The sequence below is a fragment of the Tympanuchus pallidicinctus genome, unplaced genomic scaffold (assembly GCF_026119805.1).
Source record: "Tympanuchus pallidicinctus isolate F22 unplaced genomic scaffold, pur_lepc_1.0 scaffold52, whole genome shotgun sequence".
NCBI classification, from domain to species: Eukaryota; Metazoa; Chordata; class Aves; order Galliformes; family Phasianidae; genus Tympanuchus; species Tympanuchus pallidicinctus.
Genome location: NW_026294772.1, coordinates 253758 through 260766, shown reverse-complemented (window position 1 = coordinate 260766; position 7009 = coordinate 253758).

Genomic DNA, 7009 nt, shown 5'->3' with positions numbered 1-7009 from the left:
TCTGGAAGGATCCAGCTGGAAAATATCCAGAATTCCAGGGCTGAGGGTTTGCTGATGCTCAGAAAACAATAAATGCTCCTCCCACACCCTGCCCATGAAGGAGTAACTCAGGGTATCTGCTAAATACAAATTTAGTTATCCTGTCCTTGGTTAGTCCTGATACTTTTTGTCCCAATGTTATTTGTTGCACAGGTCACATTAAGCTATAGGTTTACACGTGGAAGTGGAAGGGTCACAAGCAGCTGTGAATTCAACTGCTCCATGCAAATTTATTGCTGAGCAGCTGTGTAGCACTGCAACAACACATTTGCAATGCAACAGTGTGTTTGCAATGCAGTGCAACTCAAAACTCAGAGTGATTCTGTGTGATCTCTTTTCACTGTGGGAAGAAGTGGGCTCCAAAGCTTTGCAAGGATGAAGATAAAGTGCTGAATTAGACATCACTTATACAGGAGATGCCCCAGGCCACTCACCATCTTTGGGCCCAGTTCCTTCTCTGCCTTGAGCTGCGGTGCCCAGAGTTGGACTCAGCACTCCAGAGGTGCTCTCCCCAGGGCAGGGTAGAGAGGGAGGGTCCCCTCCCTCGACCTGCTGACCTTGCTCTTTGTAATGGCCCCCAGGATCCCTCTGGCTCCTGGTCAACCCACTGTCTGTCATTCAGAGTCAGTCTGGGTTTGTGAAGGGAAAAGTCCAGCCTTGGTAATTTGATCTGCTTCAATGACAAGGTTGAGCCTCTTGTTTAGCAATGCTTTTGCCTTCTGAAAATAAGTATGAGAAGCGGAGTGTTGCAGGAAAGCTTCCAGTTTTCCAGGTAAAAGAGAAGCAGGAGCCACTGCTGAAATGGCATTTCTCATGGGAATGCATCTAAAATGGGGATCCATTGCTCCTGTGTTCCAGCAGCAGCTGCCATGCAGAAGGGTAACACATTAAGCAGCTGAATTGCCCCAGTCAGTCTGCTGGACATTCCTTCTCCTAAGCTTAGCTGGTTTGCTTTTAAGATATTGCCAGATATTATGACTATCAGCCATTCATCTTACCCCACAAACAGTGAGCAGTCCGAGAGCCCCATGAGCTCTAATACTCATAACAGGAAAGCAGAGGATCTCTGCAGTTGCTACTAAATATTGTGACGCTTGAGTGACTTTTATCCCTGGGGGGATTATGTGGAATATTTACTGGAGGTGACTTACTGAAATGTCCACCCCTTGAGAGAAGGAAACCTCTCAGGTGGAATGAAGCTCACCAGTTCTGTGATAGCTCCCTAGGCAACCTAAGACCTGCAAACCTTAGATTACCAGCAGCACCTGAGAGTGTGGTGTGCAGGCTCTAAGAGATACAGCACGGAGGGTGGGGTGGAGTGGAAACACCACGTCCAAGCACTGTGATAACACTGTGGGGATGGAAATTTCTTGGTACTACAGGACTGATAAATTGTTCTCACCCTATGCTGGCAGCTTTCCACCTTTCTGTGAAAAACATGTTAGTGAGTAAACTTTTTAAAAAAATAGACTGTGTGTGTCTAGAGTCACTCAAGCTCCACCCAAAAGTAAGAAAATACTATGAAGAGAGCTTAGAAGAGAAGAACTTTTGGGGAAGGTATCATTGCAGACCAGTCAGGAGGATGCTGCTGGGACCAGTCGGTGAGCTGAACCTCTCTTCCCACACAGGAACACCTCTTGGGTGAGATTTGCATATTCAGTTGTACAGCCTTTAACAAAGCCTCTTGAAACAAGCACACATCCCCTGTGCAACACCTCAACCTGCACAACTGCATGATTCTTGCACTGATTTTCTGCTCTTCAACCCCTCTGCAGCATTTTGGATTCATCTTTTCCTCATAGCTTCTCCCCCAGCAAATGCAGTGGCTGTGCTGTTACCAAGCATTCTCCCTTGCTATCCTGATGTATTTTGGCTCCAGCACTGAGGGCTGTGTTATGCACTAGGAAGGAAACTCATTTGCTAGAGAAGGAGAAATGACGCCCCTGTGCTTCCAGGGAGGGCAGTTTAGCTGTTATTCCAGCAGCCTCTGCAGTGATTGGTGCAAGAATGAAAACTTCTTTCCTTTTTTTTTTTCCCCCAAAAATATTTGACTCAGCTCCCTCCCATTCCGCACTCAACAGAAATCTCCATGGGGCTTCCTGCTGCAGGCTGCAAGCACTGAGCTGTGCAATGGGCTCATGGAAGGGCTGAGATTTTCCCCTGCATGCTGAGCAGCTATGGGTAATTTTATTTAATTTTGCTTTTATGATTTTCATTATTATTTTTATAATTATATACTTACCTGTCTATCAATTTAATTTAATTCCAATATGTATTTTTAAAGTTTTGTTACCAAACTGTAGCACTGTTCTTTAGTTTCATTTTTCACCCACCTCTCCCTGATCTTCCACGCAGAGAGTGTGGACTTTCTGGTCCCAACATTAAAAGAGAGTAATCCCAAATTTACAAAAAACGTGTTGAAATCCCCTCCAGCAGCAGCAGCAGAAAACAAGCAACAAAGGTGCAAAGGATCACTGGAGCTTTTGGGGTCATTTTCTGTGGCTGTGTCTCCACAAGCGCTGCAGCACGATAAGCTGAAGAGTCGTGGCTCTGTGCAAACACTGCTCTGCAACAACAGCATCTGCGTGCCTTCATTGTTTTCCTCATAAATCCAAACTTTAGCGTGACAGCAGCTGCTAGGAAGGAAATTAACTCCGTCCCCACCAGAAGCAGTGCAGGGTGCATCTCCCAGCTTGGACAACAACTCATGCTTCACCCTGCCTCCCTGCCTGGGTATGAAATGTGAATTCAGGGTGGAGCAGGGTAGACTCAGGAAACCACAACCGTAGCCCTGGGGCTCCGGGAGACAACAGGTTTCTTCTCCTCCTCTACACAATTTGGACACACCAGGTCGAGGTTCCTCTTTGTCATTTTGTGTCTCCCAGGAGAGATCTAACTTTAATTTACTTACCTGCTGTTTCTCTCTCCTGCTGACCTCTGCTTTCAGACTCCACATCAATGCCAAGCCATCTCATTTTCGTTCAAGTTTCTAGCTTTGTCTCCCCTAACCAACCCACACCAGACTCTTTTGTTCCTCTGAGATGCCCTGGGATATACCATCCACCAGCACATCCTATGGGATATGATGTGAGACAGAGGATTCCCCTCTGGACCAAGCTCCTTGGGTCATCTCCCATCAGTGGAGGGTTGGGTTGTCTCATCAACTTCTCCCACTGCTCCAGTGAGAAATCAGCAAACTGGGTCTCCTTCTGCTGCCCATCTCAGCTTGTCCCGTCTGTTGTGATTTTGGAAGGCTGATGTGACAGCTGGCTTCAGTGGGGCTTGGCTCCAAGCTGCTCTCTGCCCAAACGTCCCCATCACAAAAGCAGGATAAACCTATAAAAGACTGAAAAGGGTCATGTCCCAAACACTTGGTGAAAGAGTAGAAGGATGTCACCTCACTGACAGAGCAAAGCACTGTCGGAGGAAGCGGCCTTGTGAAGGTGAGACAATACTTTTTGGGACTTATCTCCCTAACTTGTGAGGCCACTCTGCCCCAAGCCTGTAGCATTGCCTGGAGTTGTTGTGGCCAAAGTGCAGGACCCAGCAATTGGCCTTGTTGAACCTCATCTCATCAGCCTCAGCCCAGCATTCCAGCCTGTCCAGGTCCCTCTGTAGGTCCTTGCTACCCCCAAGCAGATCCACATTTCCTGCCAACTTGGTGTCATCTGCAGACTTACTGAGTGTGCACTCAATGCTCTCGTCCAGATCATCAATAAAGATATTGAACAGAGCCAGCTCCAATACCAACTCCTGGGGAGCAACACTTGTGACTGTTCGCCAGCTGGATTTAAATCCATTCATCACCACCTCCTGGGCCCAGCCATCCAGCCAGGTTTTCAGCCAGCGAAAAGGACTCCAGTTAAAGCCACAGGCTGCCAATTTCTCCAGGAGAGTGGTGGGAAATAGTCTTGAAGGCTTTGCTGAAGTCTAGGTAGATCACATCTACAGCCTTTTCCTCCCCCACTATGTGAGCCACCTGATCACAGAAGAATTAGGCCAGATGTTAGGAAGAAGTTCTTTACTCTGTGGTAGTGAGGCACTGGAACTGGCTGCCGAGAGAAATTGTGGATGCTGCATTCCTAGAAGTGTGGCCTCACCTTGAGCGCTGGTTTGGGTGCCACAGTATTACAGGGACATGAAAGTATTTGAAAGCATCCTGAGGAGAGTTATGAAGGTGGGGAAGGGTCTGGAGAGCAAGCCGTGTGAGAAATGGCTGATATCTCTTGGTTTGTTCAGCCTGTGCTCCCTGCAAAATCCCCAATATCTGGCAATATCCATCAGCAGCGCTTATGTGGATTGATGGAGTGATGATAGAATTGGAAAAAAGAGCCATGGCTAAAAGGACTCATTTGCCTTACTATTCAGCTGCGTGGCCAGTGAAAAACTTACTAGGTAATGGTGTTTCACAGTAGAATATCAACAGTCAGATGCTAAAACTGCACCTTTAACTGCCTCAGTTGCAAACACTGGAGTGGTAGTGACACTGATGCAGGGAGCTGCTCACTGCTCATTGGCTGCCTTGGAGGCTAATAAGTTTCTCACTATTTCTGTCCTTGAGTGGGATAAGTTTGCTTGTATCTGGAGGAAGACCAAATATACATTTAAGAGGCTTCAGAGAGGATGTAAACATTCTCTAATACCCATAACGCTTTGGCTAAGTTTGCAGCAAAGATTCCTGTTCCACCTGACCATACTGTGTATCAGTATATTGATAACATCCTGATAGGGGGAAAGTTTGCATGATAGGTTTGAAACTAGCAATGTATGCTACTCTACCTCTGGTGGGTCTTTGGTAAGCAGGCACATCAATTACCCAGCAGCCAATCTGTACTTCCTTCCCTGGGATGACATGGAGCCTAGACATCCAAAGAGAGTGTCTCCAACCCTTTAAGCAGACTTCATTCCCATGGAAAGCTAAAGTAGATGGATTTGGGTCTAAAATAGGCTTTGTAGTGTTCCAACACTTGCAGAGTATTTCTGCAGCACAAGGGTCTTGTGCTTTGGTCAATGCAACTATGAATTTAAACATAAGCCCTATTTGCCTTTGCCATTGTTGCCCAAGGCAAGTCACAAGAGTGACTTCCAACAGAGTAAAGTTATACCAACAATGCCACCTTCTGGTGGCACAATACATCATCATTTCTAAGCCAGAGATACCATGTCACTTTGTGACAAATCAAAGGGGATTGTATTAGGGTTGGAGTGAAACGTAGTATGATTAATTCAACCTGGTGGGTCATCCTTAGACCTAGGTCCCTCCGTCTCTGTGTGGGTCATCTGGGACTCCTGTGAACACAAAAGGAAAGAAAACCTGCTCAGTTGTATTAAAAACAAGGTGAAATCCACCAAGTGCTAATTTGATGGTCTTTTCAGCCCTTTTGGCCACTTTTGCCATAAATTGCAGTGGAACCACGTTCACTATACCCCCACTGAACATGGATAGGGTCAGACAATTATAGTGCCAAGCTGATGGAATAGCCTTCTTTCTTTTATTAACAGTTCCAATTGTATGCTGTTCAGTCCATTCCCATCATTTTCCATTTCTGAGCAAATTATACAAGGGATGTGAAATAATGGTGAAGCCAAGAATACATTTGCACCAGTAGCCTGATGCTCCCCAGAACTACTGTAAGTCTTATACACTAGATGGACTTCCACCTTTTCTACTTTCTCTAGGGTGTCCTGGGATGTAACAGCAGCCCCTTTAATTCACAAGCCTCCCAGGAATTCAACCTCCTGTGCTGGTCCCTGGCATTTTGAATCTGGAATTTCCAATCCTAATTTGATTAGGATTAGGATAGAATTCCCTGAATGTCTTCCATTGTGTCTTTTACATTTTCTCGTCTCTTTCCCCCTATCAAATAATAATTCATAATTTCACTTTTACCAAACCTACAACTGCATGTTGTATGTGAGCCCTTCCCCTTCCCCTTCTTATTCCCCTTGCCCTTGCCTTTCCCCCTTTCCCTGCTCCTTCCCTTTTCCCCTTCACCTTCCCCTTCCCCTTTCCCCTTTTGCCTTTCCCTCCCCCTTTCCCTTTCACCTTCACCTTCCCCTTCCCCTCCCTCTTCTTTCTCTTCTTCCTATTCTTCTTCCTATTCTTTTTCCTATTCTTCTTGCTTTTCTTTTTCTTTTTTCTCAGGGCACATTTCCTGGTGGCTTTGTTGTTTTCAGTGTGTTAAATGAGCACAAAGCACAGCCCATCCCCTATGAAAGCAGCATGCAAAACCAGAGGAAGGGTGCCTGTGTTGTGTGAATCTCCAAAACTGGAACAACCCCACTTCCATCCAGCCCATGCTCTTTCTTGGCTATCATCTTGCATCCCTTCCTATCTCCATCACCCCCTACAACCATCGACCAAATGCCACAGTGTTACTGGAGAGTAAACAGATGAGAATAGTTTTCAAAATAGTTTTCAAAACCTTTATACCACAAGAACTGCATGCTATCATAAAACCTGCATCCCTTTACAGGACCTGCATTTCATTATGCAGCATTCCTCTCCTCTTTGATTATTCCCCATTAGTTCCAATGCAATTTCCCCTCAAGTAGATCATTTCTCTGTGTGTAACTCAAACCCATTTCTTTCCACATAGGATATTCTCTGCCTCCAGTGGTGTCTGCTGTGTTTTGCAAGAAGAAGGTTATCAAAAGTAGACAACGTAGATTCACCAAGGGGAAAACATGCTTTATCAGTCTGGAAGCCTTCTCCAATGCCATAATTTGCTGGGTAGATGAGGGGAGAGCAGTGGATGTTATGTACCATGACTTCAGCAAGGCTTTTGACACTGCCTCCCACAACACCCTTGTAATGAATCTTAAGAAGTATGGACTAGATGAGTGGACAGTGATGTGGGCTGAGAACTGGCTGAGTAGCAGAGCTCAGAGGGCTGTGATTAATGGCACTGAGTCTGGTTGGAGCTCTGAAGCTAGCAGTGTTCCCCAGGGGCCAGTTCTGGGTCCGATC